The 17,728-nt window shown below is 39.9% G+C and overlaps 1 protein-coding gene across 1 annotated transcript in view; it reads left to right on the forward strand.

Annotated features, from left to right (window-relative positions):
* Positions 1-8,690: 8,690 nt before the first annotated feature.
* Positions 8,691-17,728, forward strand: part of lrrc7 (leucine rich repeat containing 7) — a 173,339-nt gene continuing 164,301 nt past the window's right edge. Inside the window, exon 1 of the mRNA XM_017698136.2 lies at positions 8,691-8,911. The gene's annotated coding sequence lies outside the window, so the exon portion shown is untranslated. The remainder of the gene's footprint in view (positions 8,912-17,728) is intronic.

Here is a 17,728-nt window from a genome sequence, read left to right on the forward strand (position 1 = left end):
TGCATCATGTACTGCAATCTTATTGGGAGTTTTATACATGTCAGTGTCGTTGCCCAGAGTGCCTGTGTGGTCAAAAACCAACCACTGATGAAGGACTAGAGATTAATTAACACAAAATGTGCATGGACAGATGGGCTACAGTCTCTTACTGTACACTAGCAAGGTGGGACTACAAGACAGCAGTTTCCAATAAAGCAGGTAGTAAGTGCATGCCCAACTGATATAAAGCAGTTTAGAACAGTCGATATGTGTGACCAAAATGAATGAAGCATCACTATTTTTCTTTCACAGATCAGATCAGGTGTTTTTACTAATATGCTGGTCTTTTCACAGTGAGGACTGCTTATGTGCAGCAACAGTCAGTCTGAAATCAATGAGTTCAATAATGCTATGTCAGCTATGTGCCTTAAATGCAGTGGTGTGGTATTTTTTGAGGCCGTAGAAGGAGAGAGATGAATTCTGTGGTGCAGCAGACTAATGCAGCAGGTAATCATTGGAGGAAGTTGCTTTATGTGGGTTAAAATTGTCACAGTTTATGGATCAGACATTATAGAGGACACAGAGCTGAGAAGACGGATTAAAATAAACATGGTAGAAGTTATTGCGAACATACTAACGTTCTCAAACATTCTCATACGTCCCAAACCCACTTTGTTTTGTATAAGCAGGACAAATCCCCTACATTTTATGGATCAAGCATCGTATTAAACATGATGCTGAGAAGAGCAAATTATGAAAACATATCAGAATCAAAATAAAAATGAAACTGTAATATTTAAAATGACTGGCGACCTGTCCAGGGTGTATCCTGCCTTCCGCCCGATGACCGCTGGGATAGGCTCCAGCACCCCCCCGCGACCCTGAGGGAGAAGCAGCTTAGAAAATGGATGGATGGATGGATGGATGGATGGATGGATGGATATTTAAAATGGCAATGTATTTGTAGGTTTGCATTTGAATTTCCTGCTTATTTACAAAGATTTAGATGCTTCTTGAGCAGCTTTGTTTATGGTAAAATGAATTTAAAGGACTGCATATTTATGCTGAATGTGATCATGCAATTATTCCGTCAAAATGATCATTAAAAATCATTTATCTTAAATGCATTTTCACTCTGATAATGCAATTTAATTGCATTATGAGAAAGAGAACATCAAGCTAGAACAAGGGCAAAATTCAATTGTAAATGGGAAACAGCGCCTCTCCTGTTTGCAATTACATATTATTGCCTTCTGTGTGCATTCTGTTTACATCTAAAAATGGCCGAAGAGTTTATAGCTACTCTTACATTAGCAGATGAGGTGAAGAAGAGAAATACAGCCACTTCTTAGCCACTGTCTTCATACATGACCCAATGAGAAAGTGTTTAATCAAGTGTATGGTGTCTGGTTTATCAATCTGATTAATAAAAACAATCCCAAACTCGGTTTCCTTCTCACCCACTTCTTCTTAGAACTTTCCAGGCCACCTTAAACAGTGCAGCAGGTACATTCTGGTGCCTTAGTGCACCTGAAAGCTACAGCGGCAATGGAATATTTGAAAAAGAAGCTAACTTCAGCCTCGTTCATAAACTGAGAACTGTGGCTGAAAGTGAGGCTGGACATAGAGATTTCAGTTGGTGCCATGAAGGGACACATTCTATAAAGTGAGCATCAGAGCAGATATATTGATCTGCTATCAGCTTGCCTGATGATACGCTGTGTGCATTGTGGAGGGCAGCGGAATTAAGCTAGCTAAAAGCCACGTTGATGCTAGCTGATGCTAGCTGATGCTACATTCCCAAACAAGGCCTCCATCTGCTGCTTTTATAACAGCTGTGTCGCACAAACAGACCTGCAATTTTTTGTAATATAATTTCTTTAAAGAAAAGCAGGACATTAGAGACCCCCGCTTGAAATCGGCTGAAATATGGCATGGTACCGAGTACAGCGGCTGTTGTTGTGTGTCTTTGTGTACCAGTACGATTATGACTAAATCATTTTTGCTAACACGTAAGATGGAACACAGCAATATATCCACATCTGATGCTCACTACATAATAAAACAGGCCTTGATGCTGGATTAATCACTATTAGCCACATCTGTAGCCTACAGTCTAGTGGCCCCACCCTGGTGGAATGGCTGACAGGTTGGGGAGGCATTTTGACAGAGAATAGCACAGTAAGTGACAACGTGTATCTGCAAAGAGGAGAGGCGCTGTTTCCCTCTTAGATCACAATTTTGCCCCCTTTCTAGATTAGTGTTCTCTTTGATTCAATCTAAGGACATTTAGATTGAATCATTTATTAGAGAGATAAAATGCATTTAAGATCAATTTAATTTTAAATTACTGTTGACATATTTTCCTTAATAACATTAGGCTTAGCATTTAAATCTGTGTGTAAATGAAATGAAATGCTAGTACACCCAATGGCAAATTAAAATTGCAGTACTGAATATGAATTTTCATTTTGAGCTCACATTGCATACATAAGTGGGAAAATTAAATGTAAGTGTGCAAATACATCAGCATTTTAAATATGACATTTATTTTGATTGCAATACTGATATGCTTTCACATTAAATGGACACACTGGCCAAAATAAAAAAATTAGCCATTGCTACCTTCAGGATCAGAGTTTGAGACCTTTGCTTTAGAGTGAGATCTTCTGGCTGGTTTAAAGACTAAGCAAACCCCCTTCTGATGATGTGAAGAAGATGGAAGGGTTAAAGATAAGAGGAACTTCTCTGCTGAAAAAATAGCACAGACACAAAACTGAATTCCATGCTGGTCTAAGCTGGTTTTGATGCTGGTTAAGTGCTGTTTAGCCAGCATGGTCATGCTGGTTGACCAGCACACCAGCATCCAAATTCCTACATATGCTGGTTTTGCTGGTGACCAGCCACGCTGATCTATGCTGGTTGTTCTAGCAGGGTTTTGAACTATTGCATCTTCTTTGGGGTAGATTTTTGGGACTGTTTTGATTTTTTTTTTTTTTCAGCTGGTGGTGTAGAAGCAGGGGCTAAAGTTACTCCTGGGCCAAATAACTTTCTTTTTGTAGCCACATAACTGTAGTAACTGTCTTCAAATCATCACAACAATGGAGAGAACAGATTGCTCAAGCAACAGAAATAACTTGTCAGATGATGAGGATAAGTTAGTGGCATAATAAGCTGCACGCTGGGTATTGAAAACAGTCAAACCGATGATGAAGATGAGGGATATGATTCTGCACTATAGAATGCAAAACACAAGTAACATACTGGACTTAAATAAGGGCGTTCGGATGATTGTAGCATGTAAACATTCTCATATGCTCACTCAATCAATTGGTGATTGGTAGACTGGAAAACCTAGCACAAGACTTTGTACCTAAACCTCCTAAACCCATTCTGTTGTGTTTTCTCATTTTAGTCTGCATTTGGGACCACAAACACAATTCTGGATGTTCAGGATGTTCAGTGCAGGCTGTAACTTTAATGAATAAACTAGGAAACCTAATGAATATGCAACCATTAATAAAACATGCATACTGTAAATGGGAAGGGATATCCCAGCTCAGGATGTAAAAGTTCCTGATGATTCATGCACAAAGTCTTATGCCTCTTCAATATTTGATATCATACTGTTTGTATTCAGCCCAGGTCTAGTCATGCCTCCTGACACTGACACTATGTGCATATCTACTGATAATCTGCAGCAGAAAAATACTTTTGAAGAGGGAAACTTTTGAATACTCCCTGAACTGTAAACATCAAAGCAATTATAGATTTTGTACCATTTTAAACCTTCAGGAAGCTTCAGTGTGTTTAAAATCGATTCCAAGCTCCTGTAACTTCTTTCAATGTCTCATATTTCAGAAAGCACAAAAGTAATCGCTAACCAATCCAAATTTCATGCGCGCTTGCAGTCAAGAACTTGATATGAAATGAGGATGAACAGCTCCTAAGAATTTTTATATTTGTGCCTTCCCCTCTGCACTTTCCAGAAATCAGTCTGTTGCTAAGCAACTGTAAAATAAAGTAGAAACCTCTTAAGTCCGATAACCTCCAAACGCTTGCTCTCTGGCACATAAGCACAGCTTTTCAGCAGGAAATACGCTCCTGAGAAGACGGACAAAGTAAATATGACAGAGAAGTTATTGTGTTTGCAGCAAACATGTATTTTCACAATTTTACCCAATCTAATCATAACACTGCATAGATGGGTGAGTCTTAGCATAGGCCAAGCTTTTTGATTTCAGGCAGAGAGAAGATGAGCTTCCGCAGTAAATGACGCTCATTCTGATGGGCTGCATTCCTTACTCTCATGAAATCTATAGAGCTGAAATAAATTGTGAACTGACATACTAGCTTTTTCTTACTATTATGCTGTTTGCTTTTATTTAGTTTGGTATCTATTTGGTGACTTGCATCATTACATAAACATACAGTATCACAACTGATGGTCGTTGGGGTCAGGTAGCATCAAGCTATCCATCACATATTGGTTGGGGTTTTTGCAACTACTGACTCTATGTTTTCACATATAAAACTGGTGCTTACTGTAATAAAACATATTTTTGGTCAATATACTGGGTTTATTCACGTCCCACACCTGTGTAAAAATAAATGACTGATTCATTCACTTAAAATGGCAAAAGTGGCTGTGGAAGAAGAGGGTGCGGGTGCTGGACTGGCCCACCTGCAGTCCCAAACTGTCCCCAATTGAGAATATGTATTGCATTTTAAAACTCATATTGCTGCATGCCGCAAAACTTGTTTGCAGGAATAATGGGAGAAAATTACACCTGAAATCTGTCGTCACTTGGTATCTTCAGTCCCTATACATCTTTTAAGTGTTGTGAAAGGGAATGGCAGCATTACATAGTGGTAAATGCTTTGCTGCTTTGCTTTGAAGTACAGTATTTAATATAAGTTTATATTCACAAATCAACAAAATTCATCATCGATTAATGCACTATTATACTGTTTCAATGTAATACAGGTCAAATACAACTCACAAATGACTGTTTTCAGTTTTAATTTTAGTTTAACATATTGTCCCAACTTTTTCTGACTTGGAGTTGTGTAAGCACAACACAAAAGCCCACCTCCTTTTATCGAAACTCTTTGTTCATTTTATCAGCTCCAATTACCATAAAGGTAGACTTACAGAATTACAGACTGTAGTCCATCTGTTTCAATGTATACTGTGTTAGAATCCCTTTTAACCCATTTTTCAATAGTCAGGATCCTCACAAGACCACCACGAGATTATTGAGTGGTGGATCATTCTCAGCGCTCCAGTGACACTGACATGATGGTGGTGTGTTAGTGTGCTGTGCTGGTCTGAGTGGATCAGACACAGCAGCGTTGCTGGAGTTTTTAAACATCTAAATGTCACTGCTGGACTGAGAATAGTCCACCAACCAAAAATATCCAGCCAACAGCGTCCTGTGGGCAGCATCCTGTGACCACTGATGAAGGACTAGAGGACGACCAACACAAACTGTGCAGCAACAGATGAGCTACAGAGGTAGTCTAGTCTTTACATGTACAAGGTCGAACAACAAGGCAGGAGTGTCTAATAGAGTGGACAGTGAGTGGACACAGTGTTTAAAAACTCCAGGAGCACTGCTGTGTTTAATCCACTCATACAAGCACAACACACACTAACACACCACCACCACATCAGTGTTACTACAGTGCTGAGAATGACCCACCACCCATATAAAACCTGCCCTGTGGGGGTCCTGACCAGTGTAAAACATGGTAAAAGGGGGCTAACAATGTATGCAGAGATGGACTACAAAAGTGTTGCAGACCTAAATTGGGCATCTCTGAACTCTTAGAAAAGCAGAATAAATATCATCTGAGTACTTGAGTACTTTCAGCGTGTACTTACCATAAAGCTTATAATTACTGTATTTTCAATTATACTGTTAAAACAATTTAATATCCTTTTTAAATTCAAATATTTAAGGTATTGGCTGCCAGTAATAGGCCTTGCAATTTGCCATTTATACTCAAAAACATAAAAAGCTTGTTTTTTGTTGTTGTTGTATTTTTTTTACATATTTAATTCAATTCATTTCAAGTTTATATGTATGGCACTTTCCAACAGGCATTGTCCCAAAGCAGCTTTCCAGAACTGTGAGTCCTGACCCTTGACAAGCAAGGCAAGGGTGACAGTGACAGGAGAAACTCCCTGAGAATACCAAAGAGCATGAGGAAGAGACACTGAGACCAAACAACCCTGAAAGGGAAAATCTCACTAAGAGCATGCAGAAGAACCACTGAGAGAAACCAAGACTCCAAGACAGAAACTCTAAAAGCATGAGGAAGACCCACTGAGAAGATCAAAGACTCAAAAGAAAAACTTCATAAAAACATGAGGAAGAGACCCTAGATGAACCAAAGCCGCTCCTTTGGGCTGCAACGGACAGTTAGAGCAAGATAATTAACCAGTACTTTGCTGCTGATCCACTTTGGGAGGCTTTTAAAATAAGACAATAAACAAATAATCTGTATTACTATATCAGTGCTCTTGAGACTGGCACTTAACCACACTGTTCCTCATAAACTACATGAAGGGAACCTTTGGGGTGCAGATTTGGTTGATAGGTTTACTTCATGTCTGATGACCGAAAACAGAAAACAGTATTGCTAAATGCTAAAGTAGTGGCTTCTATTGCTGTTTTTATAGCTCATTTTTATAACTTTTAGTGCATTTCTATGATAGAAAATCAGAAGAGAAATCATGTTAAGTGCTTGATTCTTTTCACTGGTGTGTTTTATGTAATATGACTACTTTAGCTGTAATGGTAGAACCTTGTAGACAAACAGTATACCACTGTTACACACAGATAAGCCAACATGCACTTTAGCATCCTTAGATAGATACAACGGGCGATAAGCAACAGTCTGGGAATTTAGACAAAAAGTATGACTCAGAGAGAACCATCAGAGATGAGATTGTTACCATAGAAACATATTCCATCCGCAGGTAGCTGAAGCCTTGGCTACTCTGTGATGGAGAAAAAGAACATTTTGAACAGGGGAGCTGCTGCACGCTATGAAGCCTGGTGTGCTCTGTGTGGTTCACTAAGGGGTAAAACTGAAGAGGTTAAGGGGTTTCCTCATGCTCACAGAGAAGATGGGGGACAGTGAAAGGGCCTGGAACTCAAGGCCTTCTTGGGTCACTGCAAACAAGACATGGGCATGGTTGTATATCGAGAACCGTTAAGAACCATTTTTAAGACTAAGTCAATGGTTCACTCTTCAGCTCCTCATCTCGAACTACACAACTTACATAGTGCCATAGAAGCTGCATTATCAAATACAACCCCAATTCCAATGAAGTTGGGACAACCTATATTCAATTGAAAACACTACAAAGACAGGATATTTAATGTTCGAACGGATAAACTTTATTCACATTAATCAGTAGCTACTGCAAAATGAGGTGGCTCTGATGTGGGTCCTTGCAGTTTTAGAGTATAAATGTTTTTTCATAGAACAGTCAGGAACCCTTGTTTTTAAGAGTGTACAGTTGAGTGGGTTAACACATCACAGCTAACACGTCCAGATGAAACCAGATGGACACTGTATAAGTGGATTCATCCCTTGGGAATTTCGTTCTTGGGCCCCTTGCAATTGCTGCTGAAAGTCATATCCCACCTGCATCCCCTCACTCTCTTCTCAGGGTCTGGCTGCCCAGTCCCTAAAACTCACCCATTCATCATCACTGGTAAACAAGACACAGTGTCCTCGTGCTACACAGTAAAAAGGCAGTTGTTCAGTAAAGGCGATGGTTCTATGTAGAACCATTATATAAGGAATATATATGGTTATATATGGTTCCATAAAACCATTTCATGCTCAAATGGCTCTTTGCATGGTGAAAAAGTTCTTTATATTAATGAAGAATGTGTTGTGTTCTATAGAGAACATTTTTGCAAATGGTTCTATATAGTGCCAAAAAGGGTTTTTTTTTATTGATCAAAGCTTGCCATTAAAGCAACACCAGAACCCTCTTTGGTGCTATGTGGAACCATTTTCAAAGAGGTTCTACATGAACACATTCTCCCTCGATCTAGAGAGCCATTTCATCATGTACAGAACAATTGAAGCAGGAAATGGTTCTATGTAGAACTCAAGGTTCTACATAGAACCATTTTCTTGACTAAGGAACCTTTGACAAGCCATCTTTTTAAAGAGCGCACACTAAAAAAACCCTCTCAAAAGCTTCTATGGTAAAGTATTGGTTCCATATAGAACCGAGAACACTCAAAAGAACGCTTTGCATGATTAAAGGGCTCTTACACGATGAAATGGTTCTTCAGATTGATGGAGAATATGCTGTAGATGGTTCTACGAAAAGGGCTCTGTATGGCACCACAAAGGGTTCTGTTGCTGTTACAATGTGAGATCTATATAGATCTCCATCAGTCTGAAGAACCATTCACCACGCAGAAGACCCTTTCTTTTAGTGCTGATGGTTCTATGCAGAACTATTACTTTAGTGAAGAACCCTTGAAGAACCAGCCCTCGCTGCTGTATTACAGGTGATGAATCAGGCCTGTGCGCTAGCGGCGTAAAAGCACAGACAACTTGTGTGATCGCCGAGGTGGGAGTGCGAGTGTGTGCGTGCGTGTGTGCGAGCGTGTGCGTGCGTGTGTGCGAGTGTGTGCGTGCGTGCGTGTGTGTGTGTGTGTGTGTGTGTGGAGCAGCAGGGCACGCGCTGCTTGCAGCCATTAAGGCGAGCGAGCGGTTCGTGTGCATCAGCGCGGAGCTCTTACGACACATGCAGGAGAGAATCGTGGCGTCTCTGAAGCGCCAGACGCCGCCAGCCGGTTTATGCGGAGGATTTTTCTTCGACGAGCTGAAGGAAGAGCGTCTTGGTGACCTTGTGCGTTCGGGGCTCAGGATGAGCAACCTGCTCCATGCGGTAGGTGCACTTCTCCACTTTGGAGGGCTCTGCTGTGACAGTCATGACTTGGCATACCAGCATCACTCTAGGTGGGCTTTAGTCCGTGTAGGTGTGCGGTGCTGCATGCCGGTACAGCTGGGCTGCTGTTGGGCAACAGAACGTTGCGCATGTTGCAGGTGCTGTTGACCACAGCAGTGGGGCTTCCAGCCCCTTAATCTGGAGTTCTACTCAAACATCTCTTAAGAAGAAGCTGTTCTTGGCTTAGATGTTACATTCTCTGATAACTCTTCCCTGGTGTAGACATTGTATGTAATCCTGGGGGCTCTTCCAAACTTTGAAAGGGTTCTTTACATTACATCTCATCTACTAATAGGGTTCTTCATCCACTGAAAGCTTCGTCAGAGAAAAGTGGTCCTTCTATGGCTTTCCTCCACAGGAACCTTTTCAACACGTTTTCGTAAGAGCGTCAGATGTTCCCCGCTTTAACAGAACCAGTTCAGCTCATCAGCTGATTAACAAGACCTTCCTGAGTTGAATTTTTCTGTTGGAGCTGACAGACGTGACCGTATGCCTCTTTAGGGACCTGCGTTTTTAGGAGAGTGTGCATGACAGAGGAACCCCAGGAGCAGGACTGAGAACCATTAGACTAAAGTGTTCGAAACTGTTCCGGCTCCTGCAACTCACCTTTGAATTCTGGCCTACATACGCACCCACGCACCTCAATATTTAGACGTATGTCCTGAATGGCCCCTACAGGAAGGTCCAAAGATGGGCTCAAGCTTCTCATGATTCATGTTCCTGAAAAGCTTTCAGCGTTCCATCAGCTTTTTTTTAAAGAAACAGGTCGGCTTTTTATTCAGAGCAATGACAAGCAGACCCGAGCTCCAGCCACCCATGACGAATGCTAGATTAGGTTAGCGTTCGGGGGCTCAGTGCTCCATCTGCCATGCAGGATGAAAGGAAAGATTAAGAGTGAACTTTGATTATAGAGTGTGAAGCCTCTCACAAACAGTGATTCTGTGCTTCGCCTGGAACACCTGAGAATAAGCAAATCCATTTATGCGTCAGTGAACAACGTCTGTGTCTGCTGGGACTGTTCTACTGGGACTGAGCTTGGCTGAATATGGGAATGTGGGAGTCACTATTTCAAAATGGATGTAGAAAGTCAATCAGTCAACCTTACAGGAGTTAAATGATACACAAAATGTAAAAAATCAGATAAAGTGGCGTATATATTTTATAAAAAATGTTTTTCATACAGCAAAAAGTGCCTGAATATGTTCCGTATAAGAGACATTTTGTGACATTTTCCAGCCTCTGCATAATTCAGTGATTAAGATGCAAAGTCAATCAGAGTTGTTTGATGTGAAACACTACACTGTAGAGACCTGTTCACAACGGCAGCGACAGAAACCGGACGTCTGAGGCATTTAACACACCCAAAAGCTACATCACAAAAAGCTACAACACAAAATGGTTAGGAATATGTTTCCTGATGCTGTTTCATGATCATTTTAATGTACAGGTTTTGCTGGAAACTTATGCAAGATGGAGAAGTTCATGCAGGGAATCGCAAATAAAAATAGTCCCAAAAACAGAAAGCATATTTTTTAGATGGACCACTATTTTACCATTATCAGCATTACAAATAAAATCTCAGAAGACCAATGTTGGTTCACTTTTGGGTCATTTTGGATAGTAAATGTAAAGGCTATACTGTGAGCCCTGGTTCTGGTTACCACCACTGTAAGGAAATGTAAGTGTCTGTAAATTTCTCTACAATTAACCACTTCTTATCAAACCATTCAGAATGACTGTTTATCCCTCAATTACTGCATTAAAGTGCTGTGTTAAATCAGGAGATCACCATTCATTTAATTAAGTACTTGTTATTGATTCCTGATTTTTCAGGAGATATTTCTGAGGAGACTAGATAGGATCCACTGCCATGAAGAACAGGAGTTTCCAAAACTTTAGTACAAAAAAAAAAGGTTAAATGATAGAGAGCACTAAAAATAAACAGCACTGAAGTTTTTCATCTTGGAGATTTTGCTTTGCCAGCATGCACACAAGCATGTAGGGGTGCGCATATTTTCAGATACGATATGGTTTTTGATGCTGAGATCAAAACTCGGTGTTAAAATGATCCTACAGAACTGTAATTATATGAAAGTTAATGCCAATATTATTGAAAGTTCTCCAGTAGAACCTTTTTCAACACCTGCTATGCTGCCCATTAATGCAATAATCCCCAAAAATCAAAACTCATCGACTTTATAATTGATTTATTAAAAGCCAAGTCATTTAAGTGTGGGTGAGTGTGCAACACTGGCCCCTATCCTCGCCACCCACTTTACTCTGCAACCAGATGGCGAGTTTTGATCACTGGCTGTGGTTCCAATGAAAGATGATAAATGACAGACTCTCAGAAGAGGCCAAGGGACATATCAGCGATACAGCTTTTTTGATACTCTGTTCCAGATGAAATTTTTCAATATGTATTGAAATTGTTACATACTAAAAGCAGACAACACTTAGAACCCAGTGTGCATATATAATCAATGTATATAAACAGCTTATACTAGATCTGAATTGCCAGAAGGTTTAGGCTAGTACTTATCATATAAATTCATGGTAAAGGCAGAATGAAGCTTTTCAGTGAGAGGTTTTAGTGGAACAAAAAGCTGGCGCTTTCCAGTCTGTGCTCAAGTGAACTTGCAGTGGGTGGACAGCACGGTGTGGATTTTATGTGGGCTTGAGGTTTGGAGTCATAATTCACTCAAAACTGAACACTATTGAGAATTAACTCTAGAAACATGTATGCCTTGGATAATTTGTTGCAGTGATTCACTTTTCTTCCTGTCGCAGTTGACAGGACATTCAGGTCCTGAAGGACATTCATTGTGGCATTTCATCCATAAGCTATAAGTCATAGTGTTCTTTGATCGTGCTGATGTTGGTGAAGAGCCCAAGTTGTACCCCAGTACAACAGATCTTGACTTGTTTCACCAAAGTGGGCATTTAATTTTGCTGCAGTCAGTGGATCCACTGCCAGGATGCTAATTGAAGAGGTACAGTGAGCACAATTTACAGTGGCATGTGTAACTGTAAATGTAGCTTAGAAGAGCTTTCTTTATGCCTATCATTGGCATGCAGTAGGGGCACCTCACTGACCCTGTAGTACATCAGGGTGTCAGAATAGGATGTGAGGCATTGTCATGGACTGTTGAACTGGGGTGCAGCCCAACATCAGTTTTATATGTAGTGCTGTATGATTTGGGGAAAAAAAAAACATCTCATTGAGTTTTTACCAGTATTGTGACTGTAATTGTGTGATTATTTTCTGAAAATTCAGTTTGAGGTTTTTTTTTGTTTTTTGTTTTTGGCCAAGAACACTAGCAGATCCACTTTTTCTGGCTTGAGGCCTGAATGCTGATCATACTGTACCAGCATGACTGCCAGTTAGTTGTGGTTTGTTGAACACTGCACATGGGTTGTTTCTGATTGGTCTACCTCATCCGTAGTCAGTTTGCAAGCTCTCTGTTATTAGGTTAAATTTCCCCACTTAAAACAGTGTGGTTAATAATGTAGGCTGTAGTTAAATTGAAGCACTCTGTTTCCTGAACCATAGTTTTGGGCCACTAATGTAGTTTGGGAATCAAGTTATGCTATGTATCAAGTTTAGAGATACAGTTTTTTTTCTATCCAATAATAATACTAATATTGAAACTTATCACCGGTTGATCGACTGGTACTAATGTTTTTCCTTAGAAAACCACCAAAGCGCTCGTACACGTTCCACCACTGTCTTGCAGTCTGCAGATGGACTAGTGATGGGAATAATGGCTCTTTGAAGGAAACTAGCCCTTATGACTCTTGATTCATTTCCTCGGAAGTTATGAAATAAAGCCATGAAAATAAAGGCTGAGCCTGAAAGTCAGGTCAGTCTCTTCACGACATGCCCACAAAACTCAACAAACTCTTCCCGGCCTTTCTGGTTGGCGGATAATAAGAACTCTGTTACAAGATTGCATCACCCTGTAGCAAAGAAAAAGTGCTGGAATTCCAATAAAGCATTTCAAGCAGCTAAGGAAGAGAGTTACTCCCTTTGGTGTACTTAGAGCTGTATCACTGTGTAGACTGTTTACATGCACAGAAAGCTATATAACCCACCTAAGGAAAGGGAAAAAAGAGAAAAGCATAATAGATCGGTTTTAAAAGTCAGAGGTAGGATTTTGTGGGACCATGTCACATGCCTTCACGTAATGTCACACAAACAGGCCCAGAAAGACGATCCAGCTTGATGTTTAAGGCAAATGCAAAATCAACATTATACTGGTGTAGTTTTGGCTTCTCTTTGAGTTGTCTGTGAATATTTATTCAACATCCTCGCAATCATCAGATTCATCAGCTTACAGAAGGGGAAAGAAGCACAACCGACATAGCAAAATGTTCTTCCGCATGCAGTATGCTGTTACACATTTCCACCAGAGAGGTCTCCACATCCCCAAAGCCTGAATCACTTTTCTGTGCTGTGTTATTGCAAAGATAGAGAAACGTACATAGAAACATTGAATTTGATGAGAGGCCACGTTCATGGACCCCAGAGAGTTAAAATACATTCATATTTGAGTCATCCTACAGAAAAAGAGATGATACAGTAATACATAACAAAAAGCACAACCAAAGCAACAGCCATTGTGTTACTGCAGACAGTCCATAGTTTTCCTTCTCACCTTTATAAATGGTTCTGCCAGGTCAGAGCAGGTTTGATAAGAAATTCTGTTCAGAGAAGTACAGAAAACATTTGAACACTTCGATTTCAATAAAAAGCGTTTGCTTGTTAGCACTGCCAAAATGTTATATATAGGTTTATAAAGAGTTGATAGAAAGTACGAAGCCATACGACTGAGCTGACTGTTTAAGAGGAGGAGAGGAGATCAGAATTTTGTTATAGTAACAGTTGCCTTAAGATCTTGCCAGGTGAACAACTCCAGGGTATTAAAGATTTTGGAAAAAGGGATGTAAAGCAACAAAAAAAAGAACAGTATGTTGTCAGGACCACCATCTTGGAGTGTTGTGCACTTTCATGATCATGGCATTACAACCTTGGACTTACCTTGGATTATTTTCCTCTTGACATCCATCCGAGACCATCTTGACTGGGCAAATGGCCAAGAAGTGTGGGCTATATTATCTCTGCCTCTGGCATTTCAGTGAGAGGAGAGAAAAAGGACGTGACGGACACTTCCCATAATAGACAGCTCTTTTTGATTAATTGGTTTGTTATCGTTACGACTTGCTAATGAAAAAAGGACTAATTGAAGTATCGTTTACACTCCTTGAGTCCTTGTTTGATTGGATGAACTGTAATTGGTATCTGATTTGTCGCCTGTCTAGTAGTATGTTATGTAAGTGGTTTATCAGAGCGTGTTGCCGGATTTTACCACAGAACCGCAGGGCACGTGAAACACCAACCAGACCTGGTTTGAACTGAGCTACTGAGCAGGGAGTGGATTGCCTTGATGAAGCCAATCAGATTAAAGTAGGTCTTCTGTCAACTAGGTCACCCTGACCTACATGCGCTTGTCCCATGGAAAATCCTCAGCTTTTTTAATCATAATGTGACTCTGCCATGAAAGATCAGGAAGAGCTGTTTACTGAATTCACTCTTGTCCTGAAGGAATATGCTGAATGGTGAGGACAGATGCACACATCTGTCAATGCTTTCATGCCATGAAATGCTTACAGTACTGAAATCAGAGTTGAGTCATTTTTTAGTAAGTGTAATGTACATAAACTAAATCCTTAGCCTTTAACATCTTTTCACAGTCACCACAAAATGCAGTTCCTGCATGTTCTGCATGTTTTCGAGGCCCCTCTGCATGATAAGTATGAGTGGTGGGAGGAGTAGGTGATACGTGATATTACTAGGTAATATTCCTTTTTTCCACCTGCTAATGCACAGTGAGGTAGTCAAAGATCAGAACTCGTTTTAAAGGTGGGCATCGTCAGACATTTTGAAGGAATATTAAAGGAAGAAAGGAATGTTATATCTGAAATGATATGATAAATCATGCTTAACATAAAAAGTGACATGAGCTAACAAGGTGAAAAGGTCAAATTTGAGTTCAGGTTGACTTTAAGTCATCATAGCTGAGGTCACTTTTTAGGGTATTTATGGGTTTTGAGATGTTCAGGGACTTTTACCGGTCAGGTTTGTAGATATTTACAATATACCAGAATTGTATTATAGAAGTGTATTGTAGTAAATAAAGTGTGGTTGTGTCTCTGATGGACAAAAGGGAATTCCAGCCCAATTTTGTCATATTTGTCTCAGTGGTGCATCATTAATGACAAAGGCATTCTGAGCTGCTTCACGCTTTCCAAGAATGTTTACTTCCTGTCACGATTCAGAAATCCGCCAAATGCATCAGGTGCATTGTTTGGAACAGGATGTTTTCGGCTGTTTTCGTTCCTTAAGAAGAATATCGGTTGGTTCCTTTTTGAAAATCAGGGAGTGGTTCGAAAACATCACAAAAAACAAATGCTTATAAAAAGATTTTGGGATTGAATTTCTGAAGTGTCTGAAGATGTATACTGTACTGTACTGGTCATGAATTCGACGTTGTGACATACTGGATGCTTTGCTTAAAGGTGTCATGTGGTAAGATTTAGTGGCATCTAGTGGTGAGGTTGCGGATTGCAATCAACTGCAATACCCCTCCCTCACCCTTCCCTTTCTAAGCGGGTAGTAGAAGCTACGGTGGCCATCAGACAATTGGTACTCTAAATTACCTGCCTAGCAGAAAACAGGCAATGTTTACATCACTCTGAAAACATTTGTCCCTCATCAGCAGTTTCCATCTGAGAAAGGCCACATCACTGTTTATCACTTGTCTATCCTTCTGCTGTTGCCTGTCCCAATTTTGTTTTGCTTTTTAATGTTTTCATGTCTTCTTTGAGGATGAGGATTCACCCTCTTTTCCCTGTTCTAAATAATAAGTATGATCCTCCGTTTGTAAAAATTTGGGGTCTCAGACTTCTCACAACACAAAATGATTAGCCAGCACCAGCTGGTCAATCACTGATTCTTCTTCTTTCTACGTGTTCCAACTAGTGCTATAGTGCCACCAAATTCAAGCTGCTGCTTCAACATAAAAATGTGAAAGGCAGTCTCTAGAGCCAGTGTTTGGTTTGTCCATTCAGAGTTACTGTGGAAACATGGTGGCACAACTTGCCAGCCTCTGTTGAAAAAGGATCTGCTCCCTGTGTAGTTATGAGGGGCTCGTTTTAAGCTAAGGAAAGCACAGTGATTCATAGTTAGAGGTACAGATATGATAGTGAAGACATGGTTTTGTATACTATACTCCGTTTCTGCTAATAAATTTCCCTAAATTTTTCACACTGCACCTTTAATTCAATAGATTTTGACTATTGGAACTCACTGACAGCATTGATGCCGGGTCACAGTCATAACTCATATAGTGTAAAGTAGTTACTCGTTCCATTGCTCATAGCTCGTCTAGACTGTAATGTATGTAATGTGGGGTGGTTGCCACTGTTGTTCATTCACAATGTAAGCAGCTTACAGTGACACTGCAACAGCATAATGTTATACACCTTAAGTATACACCTGTAGTTACCCATATAACACATGATATCTGCAATATTTCTTACAGTTTCATACAATGTACTTCAAACACAGCTCATAGCTGCTGTCTTTCAACATGCGTACCATTTTCTTTTTGTGTCTGGCTTTTTAAATTTTTTTTTTATTTAGCAAGCAATTTTGCTCCAGGTCCTCTTGCCCGAACATCTCCATTTCTGTTTTAATTTGATGTTTCAAATGATATTGCGGCTGTGTGTGTGGGACCTTGTCTTCCCAGCTCCTTGTTAGACTCATTAGAGGCCCGCTTACTGCAGTGTTTTACCAGCCAGGCAAATTGCTGCCCTTCACGCCTCCAAAACAAATCTATGGATGCTCCCAGTTCCTATTACCGTAGCAACAAAGTTTGGGTCCATATTAACATGGGGTTTTAGTGTGTAATTTATTGTTGTTTACACACAGCAAAAATACCCACAAAGTCTCATTTATGTGCATAAACTACTAAACTTCCTGTTACCTTTTGGTACAAGTCTCTGTTTTCATTGAAGTCAAATAGTCCTGTTAAAATGTTAGTTGTTTCAAGGAATTAAAGGAGAATTTCATTGATTTTTCTCATTTTCTACATAAATAAACTGTTACCATCAGTCATTCAGAGTGCTTTGATGTGAATTGCTCCATCCTAGAGAAACATATTAAGTCAGAATAGTGGTGGTGATAGGAACCAGAAGCTTAAAGTGCTACTAAATGCTACATCACAGAAAGCACATCACAGATCACATGAAATGGTTACAAATGGTACCCTGAGATAATGTTTTGTGTTAGTTCCGAGATAAGGTTTTGGCCTAAATATGTGCTTAAGGTGTAGATACAGAGCATTGTAAAGTAGTGTCGAAACAAATCCTACATTATTTACAAGTATTTCGCCGTCAGAATTCTGTAAAAAAACATGTATGGTCATTTTTTTCCACTTTATTTTTTAACTCATTAACTGCCCTTTACATTATGTGGAAAGTTCATGATGAATGGAAATGTTCCAAAATTGTGTATAATATAGTCCGGTAATATTAACTTACAACAGGGGTCAGCAACACAAATGTTAAGAAGAGCCATTTTGTCCTTTCAATAAAAATCAAACCACCTTTGGAGCTACATTTTATGTCCATTTTACCATCTCTCCAGCAGGAAGCTTTTCCAAAAGTGTAATAATTTCTCGTAAAATTTCCCTT

This window comes from Pygocentrus nattereri, chromosome 26 (assembly GCF_015220715.1).
Source record: "Pygocentrus nattereri isolate fPygNat1 chromosome 26, fPygNat1.pri, whole genome shotgun sequence".
NCBI lineage: Eukaryota > Metazoa > Chordata > Actinopteri > Characiformes > Serrasalmidae > Pygocentrus > Pygocentrus nattereri.